The sequence below is a fragment of the Ranitomeya imitator genome, chromosome 1, assembly GCF_032444005.1.
Source record: "Ranitomeya imitator isolate aRanImi1 chromosome 1, aRanImi1.pri, whole genome shotgun sequence".
Classification (NCBI taxonomy): Eukaryota; Metazoa; Chordata; class Amphibia; order Anura; family Dendrobatidae; genus Ranitomeya; species Ranitomeya imitator.
This window is the reverse complement of record NC_091282.1, coordinates 907,519,005-907,537,301: the sequence shown is the minus strand read 5'-3', so window position 1 is coordinate 907,537,301 and position 18,297 is coordinate 907,519,005.

Below are 18,297 nucleotides of genomic sequence, written 5' to 3'. Positions count from 1 at the left end.
GATGGGACTACATGGTTTTGTGTAGACTATCGTAAGCTCAATGAGAAAACAGTGACGGATGCGTATCCCATGCCGCGTGTGGATGAGTTGTTAGACCGGCTGGCGGGGGCAAAGTATTTGACCACCATCGATCTATGCAAAGGCTACTGGCAGATTCCCCTTAGTCCTGATGCTATTCCCAAGTCGGCATTTGTCACCCCGTTTGGCTTATTCCAGTTTCGAGTTATGCAATTCGGGATGAAGACTGCCCTGGCGACCTTCCAGAGGCTGGCTGACCGGCTTCTGGATGGTCTCCAGGACTATGCGTGTGCCTACCTGGATGACATCGCCATCTACAGCGTGACATGGGAAGAGCATCTAAATCACCTAGAGACAGTATTAGACAGGATCCACAAGGCCGGAATCACCCTGAACCCAAACAAGTGTCACGTGGGCAAAGCAGAGGTTCAGTATTTAGGGCATTGGTTGGGAAGTGGAAAACAGAGACCAGAACCAGCCAAGATAGAGGCCATAGCCAAATGGCCCACCCCACGCACTAAAACCCAGGTCATGGCATTTCTAGGGACAGCGGGGTATTACAGGAAATTCATTCCCAATTACAGCAGCGTGGCCAAGCCCCTCACTGATCTGACCCATAAGAACCAACCCCGCCAGGTAACCTGGACCCCAGAGTGTGAGGAAGCCTTCCGACAGCTAAAGGACGCCCTCACCAATACCCCTGTATTGGCCGCACTCGATGCAACTAAACATTTCCTTGTTCACACAGACGCTTCTATGTTTGGATTGGGGGCAGTACTGAGCCAAGTCGGGCCGGACGGCCAAGAACACCCGGTAGCTTACCTGAGTCGGAAGCTACTGCCCCGTAAAGTAAGCTATGCGGCCATCGAGAAGGAGTGCCTGGCAATAGTATGGGCACTCAAAAAGTTACAACCATATTTGTATGGACGACAGTTTTCCCTCCTAACGGACCATAATCCCCTAGTCTGGCTTAATCGGGTCTCCGGAAACAACGCCAGATTACTGCAGTGGAGTTTAGCCCTACAACCTCTGGACTTCACCATCCACTACAGACCCGGCAAACAAAACGGTAATGCCGATGGACTAAGTCGACAAAACGGAACTCGTACCGACCCCATAAACTTCGGTCATCCCCAAACCGATCCGTTAAGGATCAGACTGTGTATGCCGATCGCGTCGCTGAAAAGGGGAGCTGTGTTACAGAACCCCTAGCACCAAGAATATGTTATGCTATATATATTAGGTATAATAGGTTCCATGTGAAATGCATCAGTCCACAGGCTGCGCCCCTGGGCAGAGGGGACAAGATATTCTCCTTCTGACCTCCCCCACCTTTGTAATTCCCACAGTAAATACCAGCAGGCTCCGGCCCCCTGCGGCTATTGTAATGTATGTCTGGCCTGTTTTTTCTATTGGCCTGCCCTCTGTATCTGTGTTATATATTCTGTGTGTTGCAAATAAAGTGTGTTCTTTTAGACTGGAAATAACTGGAGTAGCAGTCAGCATTTATATGCTCCCATGTAATCAAGAAATTCTAGCCAGCGTCCTTCATTCAGGATCCAGCAAAAGCAGAGTGGACCTCCTCAAACACGGGGGTGCTGAAAGAGGTCTACTGCACAGTAGACCCCGTTACAACTTATGATGGTGAAGATGTCGGGGCTACATACCTTGCCTTAGCTCCTGTACCCACCCTTTGTCTGTTCCCTTTTGCCACCCAGGGAAAAGGGGAGTAGTAGTGTTCAGTAATACACCAACCAGACTAACAAGGCAATGCGAACAGGGGTAACGAAAAATACCAAATATATGACTATACTCAGACAATAGAGGAATGCACCGGGGAGTGGAGGATGGGGTTAAACCAAAGTAGGAGAGGAAAGGGAATTATCACACTTCAAAACCTAGCAACAGTCAGAGCTAAATCCACTATCCACCTTCTCCAATAACTACCAATAAAAACCTCCAGCCATACAGCAAAAGCTGGCTCTGACAATGAGTGCTAACCAGGGCTTAGATTATAGGAGATGGGAGTGGTTAACTGCATAGCTGAGCCTTAACACAGGAAAGCTTCCAGGAGCTCTCAACTGAGCAGATTAACCCCTGCACTGCTAAAAGAAACTTGCACCGTTTAATATGGTGGAGTGCTTCTAACCAGTGTAGGAGTAGGATAAATCAGACACTGCGGTCTTCTGGTTCCTATCTGTCATTGTAAACCCATGACACCAGGAGACGAGTATACAGTTTTTTTTGGAATGCAAATAGTACAGGAAACAGGGATGACACAGGGGCAGTTGAAAACATTTCCTTGTGTAGGAATACACAGGCACATCCAGCTTGGTGGTTACTGAGTTCAATCCCTATGCAGCAAACACAGATACTACCCAATGAGATGGTGTATCTCAGATAAAGCCCTGGTACAGTTATATATTAGGGACAGACTAATGTCCCTAATAGGCTAGTACAGGAAACAGGGATGACATGGGGCAGTTGAAAACATTTCCTTGTGTAGGAATACACAGGCACATCCAGCTTGGTGGTTACTGAGTTCAATCCCTATGCAGCAAACACAGATACTACCCAATGAGATGGTGTATCTCAGATAAAGCCCTGGTACAGTTATATATTAGGGACAGGCTAATGTCCCTAATAGGCTAGTACAGGAAACAGGGATGACACGGGGCAGTTGAAAACATTTCCTTGTGTAGGAATATACAGGCACATCCAGCTTGGTGGTTACTACATGGAGGTTCAATCCCTATGCAGCAAACACAGATACTACCCAATAAGGTGATAGATCTCAGATAAAACACTGGTGCAGATAAAGCCCTGGTGCAGTTATATATTAGTGGCAGACTCTGGTATGCCAATGTAAAGGTACCGTCACACTCAGCGACGCTGCAGCGATATAGACAACGAGCCGACCTAAACTAGATCGCTGGAGCGTCGCTGTTTAGGTCGCTGTAGAGACGTCAAACACAGCAACTCCAGAACGATGCAGGAGCGATCCAGTGATGTAACTGGAGCGCCCCCAGACGCAGGGCCACGGGTTACTCGGTACCGGTCCTCTCTGGCTCAGTTCTGGGGATGTCACGGTGGCTGGACCCGGTCCATGACCCTGCTAAGGGGCGTCCAAAAAAAGAGATAATGAAAGTCAGCTAAGGTTTCATGACGCCACCTGTGGTATTCAGTCAGGGTGACCGACGCTGCTTGGGGTCCACTGGGGTGATGTGATGGCAGCTAGATGGTATACCTTCCCACAGGTGAAGTATGTCCCCAGGGCTTCCCAGTGGTGTAGGTAGCGATGGTGTGAGGCGCAGTCAATAACGAGGACACAGGGTTGCAGTCTCTTTACCTTTTACTAAAGGCTTCAGGATCCTCAATCCAGAGCACTGTCAACAGGGCTGTCTGAGACCGGCCGGTCCGAAGGCACATCTAGAGTTCCCTTTGCAGGTGGAAATCGTTGCCTACCACTAGCGCCTGTGTGTTGTAGTGCTTCCCTGCTGAGCATTCGGGATAGTCCTCACAACTTCCGTTCTCGTTCTTTCTCGTTCTTTCTATTCTCCGTCCCTCAAGTTTGTTAGGGCTAGGACGCACCCGTTTGACGGGAAGGCTCGGAGCTATTCTGGGACCCTAGAGACGCCCCTCTCCACGCCTGCCCCCTATGTCTGCTTAGGTGATGTAAGGTAGACAGCCAACCTATAATTAACTGTCCTGCGGTATTTGAAGTTAGGCATAGAGTCAGTTACTTCCTCGGTGTTCCGGTCACCGGCTACGCACCTCAGTAGGATGTTGCCGTTCTCGGGGCACGACTCCTACTGGCTCTCCTTTGTGCTTGATCTCGTTTCTCACTGTCCACAATATCCTTTGCTTCGTGTCCTTTCTTTAGATGCCGCCGCAAAGTAGTGCAGGCGCGGCTCTGTAACGATCTGTCCTTGTCGCTAAGTCTCTGCCAGGTTCCGACGCCTGACAGGGACTCCCCTGAAGTCTCCCCCGCAACACCCCCTGCAACGGGATGTTGCCTGGGCAAAACCCAGTCAGCTTCTCCCTAACTTTCTATCCAACCCCTAGTTTTACCAGTGTGAGGAGTGGCCTAATAAATAAAACCTTTTGCTCCCCCTAGTGGCCGGAGTGTGAAGTGTAATGTGTGATAGTGATACCTGGTCAGATGAACTCCTTTAGTGCCATCAGACGTACCATCACTCCCCTTAATGGCAGAGCAACATTACTGCAACGACCAGGTCTCTGGGGCGCTGCATAACGGCGACTCACTTATCGTTCTCCCTGGTTGTTAGCTCCATGTAAAACGTTGCTGGCGTCGTTGCTTTTGATGTCAAACATGACGATACACGCCGACCTGGCGACGAAATAAAGTTCTGGACTTCTAGCTCCGACCAGCGATGGCACAGCGGGATCCAGATCGCTGCTGCGTGTCAAACACAACGAGATCGCTATCTAGGATGCTGAAATGTCACGGATTGTTGTCGTTCTCGTTGCAAAGTTGCTGAGTGTGACGGTACCTTAAGGAGGCTTATTCATCATTCAATGCTCCTCTGTTAAATTTAATATGCAAATTGCCTCTTCGGAGAGGAAGATGACTTGATCTTTATAGTGCCACCTGTTGGAAGCAACAAATTCCTCTCTGAAGAAACAATTTGCGTATTACATTTCCTAGAGGAGCATCGCACAGCGAATAAAGCCTCCTTACCTTTACATGGCAGAGCTGGTATAATCCGCAGACACGATAACTGCATGGGGCAAGTGAGTTCTTCCAACTCCACTTTCTCAGTGAAGTTGCTCACAGTCAGGGATCACAAAGATAGTAACGCTTCACAAGGCTCCAGAGACATGAACCATGTCCCTTCCTCCGTGTCAGGCCGGAAACCACTCCTGGGCAATCTTATTCCCTTGCGACTGCTGCTTAGGAACAAAAGGAATTTTCCAACTGGTAAGTTTATCCTCCACTTGTTTAGGGGAATGACAGACCACCATCCGCCCATCATATGAAATCAGCAGCTTCACTGGGCTAAACCCCCATCTACATACCTCCCAACTTTTGAAGCTGGGAAAGAGGGACAAAGTTTGCGGCACGCAACGCGCGCGGTGGCAAATTTTAGGCCACACCTCTGACCACACCCATTCACTAGTCACACCCATATCCACGTCCCAACCACACCCATTTAGCACTGCTGATCACACTGTTCATAAAGAATCAATCCTTGGAGTGGAGCCATGTGTGTATGAGGTGTATGGAGTGGAGCTGAATGTGTACGAGGTGTATGGAGCGGAGCTTAAAGTGTACGAGGTGTACGGAGCGGAGCCTTGTGTGTATGAGATGTATGGAGTGGAGCCGTGTGTACGGAGCGGAGCCGTGTGTGCAAAGTGTACGGAGCGCAGCCGCGTGTGTAGGAGTAGCTATGTGTGGCCATTATACGGTATGAAGTATCATGTGCGGCCAATATACAGTATGGAGCATCATGTGTGGTCATTATACAGTATGGAGCATCATGTGCAGCCAATATACAGTATGGAGCATCATGTGTGGTCATTATACAGTATAGAGCATCATGTGCAGTCATTATACAGTATGGAGCATCATTGAATACAAAGATAATGACATCATATGTAATCGAGGAATAGGTGGCACAAAGAAGGGCATAACACAAAACCCCAGAAATAACCCCCAATAATCATATGGACAATTATAGGACCAACTGCAAAACTCAATAAGAAAAACTAAAACGCGCCAACAACAGTTTTTTTAGTCCAAAATGCAATGATGTTCGCTTTGCTATGCATTGATTGTCACCTGAATACCTTGCTGTGGGAGTTATTTTTGTATGGCTGTGCTGTGCACCAGCCGGACTATGGCTATCTATGATGGAAACTCTGTATTATATATATGATTCATGCGCTGTGCACTGCTTACATTGGGCATTTCTGTGCCGCACTGCTGGATGTTCCCTATGTTCCCCCTCTATTTGTCTACATATTTTCATTATAATAAAGTAATTTTGCATTTTGGACTAAAAAAACTGTTGTTGGCGCGTTTTAGTTTTTCCTAGTATGGAGCATCATGTGCGGTCATTATACAGTATGGAGCATCATGTGCAATACAGTATGTATGGAGCATCATGTGCAGTCATACAGTATGGAGCATCATGTGTGGCCATTATACAGTATTGAGCATCATGTGTGGCAATTATTCAGTATGGAGCACTGTGTGGCCATATTTTTTGTTTATAATTATTCAAACTTTGTCCCTCTTTCCCAGCTTCAAAAGTTGGGAGGTATGCCTGAACCCATTGACCCTTGACAATTCTTCTCTGAGCGCTTCATTTTCATCCACCAGCGCATTAAACGATGTAGTGTATTCAGCCATTTTATGGCTGGTGCGATCTCCCAGTGCTGAGATCTCCCCCTTCATTTCCTGTAGCATTACATGCATGTCTTCCTTCAGGGAGGCCCTTAGGGAAGTGAGAAGTCCTTGCATGCCTTCTCTTGTTAGCGGGTCTCCCGCAGCACCCTCACCTCCCCCAGTGCCCGGTGAGAAACGCGAGGACACGGATGGAGAGACTGGTGCCATTTTACCTGCAGTCCCCACGGGCTTTTCCCTGGCAAAGAAGTTGGGCAGTCTCGACGGGGACCCGTGCTTCTGGGCTCGGCCGTATGTCATCATGTGCCCCAGGCAGTGTGGAAGCTGATGTTGCTTATGTAGAGGAGAAGGGATGTCTGTAAATGCCAATTTGAGCTGGTTTAGGTCCTGTGTCTCAGGAGCTCTTCAGCTATGCAGACTCCAGGTTCAGCTTGCAGGCCATGCCCCTGAACATGTGTTTATGTGCTGCATGTATACCAACTTAAATCAAGCTCAACCCTGTGAACATTGTTCTTTTGTGACTTGTTATTTTCAGTATCCCTGTTTACTTTAAATATTGTTAATCCAGTTAAAGAAATTGTGGTTTCCTCCTGGTGCCTCCGCTGTTGCATTTAGACCACCTGCTTACATTGACCACAGCAAACTTGACTACTTATTGCCACTGGTCCAATATTCTGACCCAGAAGTACATGGGATCAGGGTCTTGAGAAGGGACACAGTGCAGGTCTGACTGAGACTGGTTGTTCAAGTTGTGTTTTTGATTGGAAAGTTTTTCACTATGTACCCTGTCTTGTGCATTGGCCTAATCCTTCACAGGGTTCTACCAGAAAAAAAATCACCCCAAATGAAGGCACAATAAATTTCAAATAAATTAGAAAGAAGGGGAGAATCATGAGATGTATGAGAGATTTCATGCATGGAACATTATAAATTTAGTTTTGGAAAAAATTTGGCATGGCTTGGTCGGGCCTTTTTCAATAAATAATGGCTAAGTATCTTCCACTGAGTTCACACTATTCTTTTGCACAAGGAAGTACAATCGAGATGGTTTGATATTGATCGTAGTAAACTTGAACATTTGGGAGTTCAGTTTCCAAACAAATGGACTGCATGACTGTTTCTTGGGCATATAAAAGACTAAATCTTGATGCAATTGAAGTAGCGCTGATGACAATGTGCTACTTGCTGGTGCAGACTAGTTACCAGAAAGAAAATGACGGAATGAAGGAGGACAGCTTGAGGCTTGCTCATCTTGACAGTCAGTTACAACCTGCATTAACATCCGATCTACTACACCGCTGCACGACCAGCTCTACCCTCACCTACTGTAGCCTCACCCATCCCTTGTAGACTGTGAGCCCTTGCTGGCAGGGTCCGCTCTCCTCCTGTACCAGTCGTGATTTCTGTTGTTTAAGATTACTGTACTCATTTTTATGTACACCCCTTTTTACATGTAAAGCGCCATGGAATAAATGGGGCTATAATAATAAATTATAATTTCTCCACATGAGCAGATGATAATGTGTCATGGGCTGAAGGAGTGATGTAGTTCACATGGCTTATTATCCAACAACACACTGCAATAGATTGGCCTTCAAACAATGTGGAAAAGAATTCCCACACACAAGATGCTCACACATTAGAATTGCCACCACTACGACCACTACTACAGCTTTCACGCACTGTTGAGCCTCCTACACCAACAGTCATGACATTCTGCTCCAGAGCTGACAGAAGAACAAGCAGATTTTGCCACAGAGGAATTTTTAGCCACACGTCCTGACTCCCCTGCAGTGTGTAAAGTCGAACACCCTACTCTTCTTATGACCTCTTCTTACGATATCACTTTGACTCTCACCTCCCCACTTGATTCCCACATGTAGACTTGTCCTGGCTCAGAGTACTGTTGCTTGTCAGAGCCAAAGTTCTACTACTTGGTACTACTACTGTGGGGATGGTTGTTGTCAGCATTGCCATTTGTACTGTTGTTAGCGGTCCTCACATATTTTGTCACGGTATAAGGTTTTTTCTCTCTAGCATTCACTTAACATGAAGGGTTTAAATAGTTATAGGACTGTAGTAGTCATCAAAAGTGATATTTTGTGGGGAACCTTTTTTTTTTTCAAAATAACATCCTGAAAACATCAATCCTCTTCAGAATACTGCCCATTAGATGATATGCACTTGCCACAATGGTTTTTACACTGTTTGAAACATTTTTTATATTCTTTTGAACTAATACTGTTAAGCGCCTCCAGCTATTTTTTCTTAACCTCTTCTGCGTGCTGAAAACACTTTCCCTTTTGGTTTTTCTTCATTCTTGGGAATAAGAAGACGTTGCAGGGGGCTAGGTCGGGAGAGTGAGGGGTTGAGAAACCGTTGTCATGCCATTTTTCATCAAAAACTGGTTGATTTTAAATGCTGTGTGAGAAGGCACGTTGTCATAATGAAGCAGCCAGACCCCTGATCGCCACAATTCAGGTGTTTTTTGCCAATAAACCTGATTTGCACTGGTGGTTGAATAATTTTGGATTAAGCTGTAGACAGGATATCTGATAATAAATATGGAGTTGTAGAACATATTATTAGGTATTTGTAATTGAACAAACGCTTGAGACACATCCAGACTGCTGTAATTATGGAAGGATAACTCCAATGAGTCCTCAAAGCATACGAGGAGATACCCCCCAAAAATAAGAATTACTTTTTTTTTTTCAAAATAACATCCTGAAAACATCAATCCTCTTCAGAATACTGCCCATTAGATGATATGCACTTGCCACAATGGTTTTTACACTGTTTGAAACATTTTTTATATTCTTTTGAACTAATACTGTTAAGCGCCTCCAGCTATTTTTTCTTAACCTCTTCTGCGTGCTGAAAACACTTTCCCTTTTGGTTTTTCTTCATTCTTGGGAATAAGAAGACATTGCAGGGGGTTAGGTCGGGAGAGTGAGGGGTTGAGACATCGTTGTCATGCCATTTTTCATCAAAAACTGGTTGATTTTAAATGCTGTGTGAGAAGGCACGTTGTCATAATGAAGCAGCCAGACCCCTGATCGCCACAATTCAGGTGTTTTTTTTTCTCACTGCCTCATATTATCGCTTCAGCACTTGCAGATAGTAATGTTAGATCAATGTGGTACCCTGAGGAACAAGCTCAACTTGAGCGACTCCTTTGATGTCAGAAAAACAAACAATAATGGACTTCAAATTTGATTTCACTTGCTCTGCTTTTTTTGCTCTGTGTGATGAAGCTGTCTTCCAATGTCTGGACTGCTGTTTTGTTTCAGGATCATAGTTTTAACACCAAGATTCATCCATTGTGATAACCTTTGCCAAAAAATCAGTGTCACCCTCCTTACTCGCCTGACCTAGTACCCTGAGATTTCTTCTTATTCCCAAAAATATTAGAAAAACTATAGGGAAAGTGATTTCAGGACGTAAAAGAGATTAAGAAAAAAATAGCTGGAGGCACTTAACAGCATTAGTTCAGAAGAATATATAAAATGTGTCGAACAGTGGAAAAATAATTGGGACAAGTGCATATCATCTAATGGACAGGATTTTGAAGGGGATTAATGTTTTAAAGATGCTATCTCAAATTAAAAAAAATAAGTAATTCTCGTTTTTTGAGGTACCCCCTCATATGTTATATTAACATATAATTTTCCAAACACACTTAAAGCAAGAGGATATATAATATTTTGTTATGTTTGTGAGGCAACTTACTCAGGAAAATAGGTAATATGCTAAAAACTGCAACTGATCCTTCCGGTTCTTGTACAGACAAGAAATCCTGGCCACGCAATCCCTATTGGTTCCTGCGTGAGCAGAGATAGCCCGAATCACAGACTAGAAGATGGCAACTCTGACCTAAACTGCCTAAAAGGCCGTTGAGATCCCAAAGTGAGTAGAATAAACGACTAAATACAAAACAAAGTATATAGTACGTACTGCGAGACTATGCCACCTACTTAGAAAGTAACAGAAGGCAGGTGCACAGTAGAGTACAGAAACAGCAAAGAGATAACCCTTAGCTGGAATTTCACAGACTGGCTTTAAACAACAACAGAATGTCAGAACATTCAAATGAAACTATTACCAGCAGAAAATGCTAGCAGGGGGAAAGTATATAATTATAAAGAAGAAAAAAACATAAGCCAGCTCACCAGTAACCACCACAGGTGCCCGGAACTCTGCTGCAGACAGGCGTAGTATTCCAAAGAAGAAAAAAAGTTGAGTTCCAGCTCCTTAAAAGTAATTAGTTTTATTAGTGCCATTAAAAAACATACTGTACATGGTGTACAAGCTCCCTCCGGTATATGCCGATGGACATTGGCATATACCGGAGGGAGCTTGTACACCATATACAGTATGTTTTTTAATGGCACTAATAAAACTAATTACTTTTAAGGAGCTGGGACTCAACTTTTTTTCTTCTTTGGAAAGTATATAAAGCCAAACCCAAACGGTGATAGAGGAGACAAATAAAACACCTGTGTTATGCTAAACAGACTGCAGTTAAAATAACATAACTAAAACACTTGGGGAAAATGTGTGTAATGGTAAGCTGCAGCCGCTGATGCGGCCCAGCCCATAGACACCCCCACGCCGACCGACCACGACGGCGTGGGGCGCACATCCCCCGGGGACGCAATACGGACCCTTTATACCGGAGAGGGGGACCCGGGCCTACCCGAACTAGGTAAGGACAGAGACCGGGGTTCTGTGGCAGCTGAGCATGTGGACAAGGAAAGAGACATGTAGGACTTAATTACACCGCACAACTTCTGGTATAGAGAAACTAAAGTTTACTAAAGTAAAGTCACACAGTATATAAACCAAACATGACAATGCCAGGCTCCCGATTCCACACCTCCCAGAAGGGTACCACCCAGTGGACCCCAAGGCACCAACGGATCACCAAGGCATACAAAGGCAGGACATCAGAATGCAGGCAAAACATCTGGGTACACGAGGACGTCAGGACATCACGGTACATGAGGTCATCAGAACATCAGAGTACATCAGGTCATCAGGACATCAGGGTACACGAGGTCATCAGGACATCAGGGTACACAAGGTCATCAGGATACAGCCAGGACATCGGGGTACAGACAGGACATCTGGACACAGGGCCACCAGCAGACATCAGACAGGAGTCGTTCAGTTCCAGACATCCGACACAACCTACAGGCACCACAACAGTCATCAGGCTCCAAGCTCCAGGCAGTGGTCATCAGGTTCCAGACTGCGGTCGTCAGGCTCCGGGCATCGGACCTAGGAAGGAACTCAAGTGGGATGGTGCTAGAACCGCAGGATTGCTGGACCTGCCAGGAGCTAGCACCGCATGGTAGCCAGAGGACAGAGTAGTAGATGCTCAGAAACACTGGTTACAAGAGACTCAAAGTCACTGGGTGCAAGACTCCAGACACAGATAGATTCCAGGAACATAAAACAGCAGACACAGTTCAGACAGGGTCAGGTACTGGACAGGTACAGGATCAAGGATTCAGGCCTGGATAAACCACCTCCAGGACTGGCGCCAGAACAGGACATAACAGGAATCAAGTATCCAACAAATGTGTTAGACCGCACCCAATACTGACACCGTCTCCATGGACAATGTCATGATTAAGGGAGCTTAGTCTTCAGAAACGCGTTGAGATTCTTACCCATATGGTTTGTTGTTATGATAGGCAATTCAGTATCACAATGGACATGGAGGTCAGAGCACATACAGTGATCTGACAATAACCCAAAATAATAGAACGAGCTCTGAGACGTGGGAACTCTGCAGACCGCAATCCCTGATCCTCTCCAAACACAACTAGAGGCAGCCGTGGATTGCGCCTAACGCTCCCTATGCAACTCGGCACAGCCTGAGAAACTAACTAGCCTGAAGATAGAAAAAACAAGCCTACCTTGCCTCAGAGAAATACCCCAAAGGAAAAGGCAGCACCCCACATATAATGACTGTGAGTAAGATGAAAAGACAAACGTAGGGATGAAATAGATTCAGCAAAGTGAGGCCCGATATTCTAGACAGAACGAGGATAGGAAAGATAACTTTGCGGTCTACACAAAACCCTAAAGAAAACCACACAAAGGGGCAAAAAGACCCTCCGTACCGAACTAACGGCACGGAGGTACACCCTTTGCGTCCCAGAGCTTCCAGCAAAACAAAATGGACAAGCTGGACAGAAAAAATAGCAACAAATAGCAAAGAAGCACTTAGCTATGCAGAGCAGCAGGCCACAGGAATGATCCAGAGAAACACAAGTCCAACACTGGAACATTGACAGGAAGCATGAATCAAAGCATTAGGTGGGGTTAAGTAGAGAAGCACCTAACGACCTCACCAGATCACCTGAGGGAGGAAACTCAGAAGCAGCAGTACCAGTTTCCTCCACAAACGGAAGCTCCCAGAGAGAATCAGCCGAAGTACCACTTGTGACCACAGGAGGGAGCTCTGCCACAGAATTCACAACAGTACCCCCCCCTTGAGGAGGGGTCACCGAACCCTCACCAGAGCCCCCAGGCCGACCAGGATGAGCCACATGAAAGGCACGAACAAGATCGGGAGCATGGACATCAGAGGCAAAAACCCAGGAATAATCCTCCTGAGCATAACCTTTCCATTTAACCAGATACTGGAGTTTCCGTCTTGAAACACGAGAATCCAAAATCTTCTCCACAATATACTCCAATTCCCCCTCCACCAAAACCGGGGCAGGAGGGTCAACAGATGGAACCATAGGTGCCACGTATCTCCGCAACAATGACCTATGGAAGACGTTATATATGAAAAAAGAATCTGGGAGGGTCAGACGAAAAGACACAGGATTAATAACCTCAGAAATCCTATAAGGACCAATGAAACGAGGTTTAAACTTCGGAGAAGAAACCTTCATAGGAATATGACGAGAAGATAACCAAACCAGATCCCCAACACGAAGTCGGGGACCCACACGGCGTCTGCGATTAGCGAAACGTTGAGCCTTCTCCTGGGACAAGGTCAAATTGTCCACTACATGAGTCCAAATCTGCTGCAACCTGTCCACCACAGTATCCACACCAGGACAGTCCGAAGACTCAACCTGTCCTGAAGAGAAACGAGGATGGAACCCAGAATTGCAGAAAAATGGCGAAACCAAGGTAGCCGAGCTGGCCCGATTATTAAGGGCGAACTCAGCCAAAGGCAAAAATGACACCCAGTCATCCTGATCGGCAGAAACAAAGCATCTCAGATAGGTTTCCAAGGTCTGATTGGTTCGTTCGGTTTGGCCATTAGTCTGAGGATGAAAAGCCGAGGAAAAAGACAAGTCAATGCCCATCCTACCACAAAAGGCTTGCCAAAACCTCGAAACAAACTGGGAACCTCTGTCAGAAACGATATTCTCTGGAATGCCATGCAAACGAACCACATGCTGGAAGAACAATGGCACCAAATCAGAGGAGGAAGGCAACTTGGACAAGGGTACCAGATGGACCATCTTAGAAAAGCGATCACAGACCACCCAAATGACTGACATCTTTTGAGAGATGGGAAGATCTGAAATAAAATCCATAGAGATATGTGTCCAAGGTCTCTTCGGGACCGGCAAGGGCAAAAGCAACCCACTGGCACGAGAACAGCAGGGCTTAGCCCGAGCACAAATCCCACAGGACTGCACAAAAGAACGCACATCCCGCGACAGAGATGGCCACCAAAAGGATCTAGCCACTAACTCTCTGGTACCAAAGATTCCAGGATGACCAGCCAACACCGAACAATGAACCTCAGAGATCACTTTATTTGTCCACCTATCCGGGACAAACAGTTTCTCCGCTGGACAACGATCAGGTTTATTAGCCTGAAATTTTTGCAGCACCCGCCGCAAATCAGGGGAGATGGCAGACACAATTACTCCTTCCTTGAGGATACCCGCCGGCTCAGATAAACCCGGAGAGTCGGGCACAAAACTCCTAGACAGAGCATCCGCCTTCACATTTTTAGAGGCAGGAAGGTACGAAATCACAAAGTCAAAACGGGCGAAAAACAGCGACCAATGAGCCTGTCTAGGATTCAAACGCTTAGCAGACTCGAGATAAGTCAGGTTCTTATGATCAGTCAATACCACCACCACGCGATGCTTAGCTCCTTCAAGCCAATGACGCCACTCCTCGAATGCCCACTTCATGGCCAGCAACTCTCGGTTGCCCACATCATAATTCCGCTCAGCAGGCGAAAACTTCCTGGAAAAAAAAGCGCATGGTTTCATCACTGAACAATCAGAACCTCTCTGCGACAAAACAGCCCCTGCTCCAATCTCAGAAGCATCAACCTCGACCTGGAACGGAAGAGAAACATCAGGTTGACACAACACAGGGGCAGAAGAAAAACGACACTTCAACTCTTGAAAAGCTTCCACAGCAGCAGAAGACCAATTGACCAAATCAGCACCCTTCTTGGTCAAATCGGTCAATGGTTTGGCAATACTAGAAAAATTGCAGATGAAGCGACGATAAAAATTAGCAAAGCCCAGGAACTTTTGCAGACTTTTCAGAGATGTCGGCTGAGTCCAATCATGGATGGCTTGGACCTTAACAGGATCCATCTCGATAGTAGAAGGGGAAAAGATGAACCCCAAAAATGAAACCTTCTGCACACCAAAGAGACACTTTGATCCCTTCACAAACAAAGAGTTAGCACGCAGGACCTGAAAAACCGTTCTGACCTGTTTCACATGAGACTCCCAATCATCCGAGAAGATCAAAATGTCATCCAAGTACACAATCAGGAATTTATCCAGGTACTCTCAGAAGATGTCATGCATAAAGGACTGAAACACTGATGGAGCATTGGCAAGTCCTAATGGCATCACTAGATACTCAAAATGACCCTCGGGCGTATTAAATGCAGTTTTCCATTCATCGCCTCGCCTAATTCGCACCAGATTATACGCACCACGAAGATCAATCTTGGTGAACCAACTAGCCCCCTTAATCCGAGCAAACAAATCAGATAACAAAGGCAAGGGGTACTGAAATTTAACAGTGATCTTATTAAGAAGGTGATAATCTATACAAGGTCTCAGCGAACCATCCTTTTTGGCTACAAAAAAGAACCCTGCTCCTAATGGCGACGATGACGGGCGAATATGCCCCTTCTCCAGGGATTCCTTCACATAACTGCGCATAGCGGTGTGCTCAGGCATGGATAAATTAAACAGTCGACCTTTTGGGAATTTACCACCAGGAATCAAATTGATAGCACAATCACAATCCCTATGCGGAGGTAGGGCATCGGACTTGGGCTCATCAAATACATCCCGGTAATCAGACAAGAACTCTGGAACCTCAGAAGGGGTGGATGACGAAATTGACAAAAATGGAACATCACCATGTACCCCCTGACAACCCCAGCTGGACACCGACATGGATTTCCAATCCAATACTGGATTATGGGCTTGTAGCCATGGCAACCCCAACACGACCACATCATGCAGATTATGCAACACCAGAAAGCGAATATCCTCCTGATGTGCAGGAGCCATGCACATGGTCACCTGGGTCCAGTATTGAGGCTTATTCTTGGCCAAAGGCGTAGCATCAATACCTCTCAATGGAATAGGACACTGCAAGGGCTCCAAGAAAAACCCACAACGCTTAGCATATTCCAAGTCCATCAAATTCAGAGCAGTGCCTGAATCCACAAACGCCATGACAGAATATGATGACAAAGAGCAGATCAAGGTAACGGACAGAAGAAATTTTGACTGTACCGTACCAATGGTGGCAGACCTAGCGAACCGCTTAGTGCGCTTAGGACAATCGGAGATAGCATGAGTGGAATCACCACAGTAGAAACACAGCCCATTCAGACGTCTGTGTTCTTGCCGTTCAACTCTGGTCAAAGTCCTATCGCACTGCATAGGCTCAGGTTTAAGTTCAGGTAATGCCGCCAAATGGTGCACAGATTTACGCTCACGCAAGCGTCGACCGATCTGAATAGCCAAAGACATAGACTCATTCAAACCAGCAGGCATAGGAAATCCCACCATGACATCCTTAAGGGCTTCAGAGAGACCCTTTCTGAACATAGCTGCCAGCGCAGATTCATTCCATTGAGTGAGCACTGACCATTTTCTAAATTTCTGGCAATATACCTCTATCTCATCCTGACCCTGACAAAGAGCCAGCAAATTCTTTTCTGCCTGATCCACTGAATTAGGCTCATCGTACAGCAATCCGAGTGCCAGGAAAAACGCATTGATATTACTTAATGCAGGATCTCCTGGCGCAAGAGAAAATGCCCAGTCCTGAGGGTCGCCGCGCAAAAAAGAAATAATAATCAAAACCTGTTGAACTGGATCACCAGAGGAACGAGGTTTCAAGGCCAGAAATAACTTACAATTATTTTTGAAACTCAGAAACTTAGTTCTATCTCCAAAAAACAAATCAGGAATAGGAATTCTTGGTTCTAACATAGATTTCTGATCAATAGTGTCTTGAATCTTTTGTACTCTTGCCGAGAGCTGATCCACAAATGAAGACAGACTTTTAATGTCCATCGCTACACCTGTGTACTGAACCACCCAAATGTCTAGGGGAAAAAAAAGACAAAACACAAAGCCAAGAAAAAAAAATGGTCTCAGAACTTCTTTTTTCCCTCTATTGAGAATCATTAGTACTTTTGGCTTCCTGTACGGTTATGATAGGCAATTCAGTATCACAATGGACATGGAGGTCAGAGCACATACAGTGATCTGACAATAACCCAAAATAATAGAACGAGCTCTGAGACGTGGGAACTCTGCAGACCGCAATCCCTGATCCTCTCCAAACACAACTAGAGGCAGCTGTGGATTGCGCCTAACGCTCCCTATGCAACTCGGCACAGCCTGAGAAACTAACTAGCCTGAAGATAGAAAAAACAAGCCTACCTTGCCTCAGAGAAATACCCCAAAGGAAAAGGCAGCCCCCCACATATAATGACTGTGAGTAAGATGAAAAGACAAACGTAGGGATGAAATAGATTCAGCAAAGTGAGGCCCGATATTCTAGACAGAACGAGGATAGGAAAGATAACTTTGCGGTCTACACAAAACCCTAAAGAAAACCATGCAAAGGGGCAAAAAGACCCTCCGTACCGAACTAACGGCACGGAGGTACACCCTTTGCGTCCCAGAGCTTCCAGCAAAACAAAATGGACAAGCTGGACAGAAAAAATAGCAACAAATAGCAAAGAAGCACTTAGCTATGCAGAGCAGCAGGCCACAGGAATGATCCAGAGAAACACAAGTCCAACACTGGAACATTGACAGGAAGCATGAATCAAAGCATTAGGTGGGGTTAAGTAGAGAAGCACCTAACGACCTCACCAGATCACCTGAGGGAGGAAACTCAGAAGCAGCAGTACCAGTTTCCTCCACAAACGGAAGCTCCCAGAGAGAATCAGCCGAAGTACCACTTGTGACCACAGGAGGGAGCTCTGCCACAGAATTCACAACAGTTTGTGCTGAAGTTTGTATCCTCCATGTTTAAGTTTGTGAATAAAGAAAACTTTTTTTCATGGATTAGGTGAAGCTGGACATTTTCTTCTCTTGGCCATTAGATCCGCAGAGATCTCCAACCACTGACGCTGTTGACAGAATTCCCACATGCAAGTATTTTGCATTAGCCCTGGCCTTATCCTCCAGACTGAAAACCTTCCTTTTAGCGTGATGTTGCTGTCAACATTTGACATGTCTGGAACCCAGCACCTGCTCCACCTCATACACCTTGACATGCAAATTTTCCACCTCAACCGAGGAATTATCCTCCGGATCACTACTATGTGATAAAGTATCAGCCCCTTCCTTCTCAGTATCAGGGAGATATGTCAGAGAGAAATCAACATCAGGTTGACTGAGGAAAGGAGC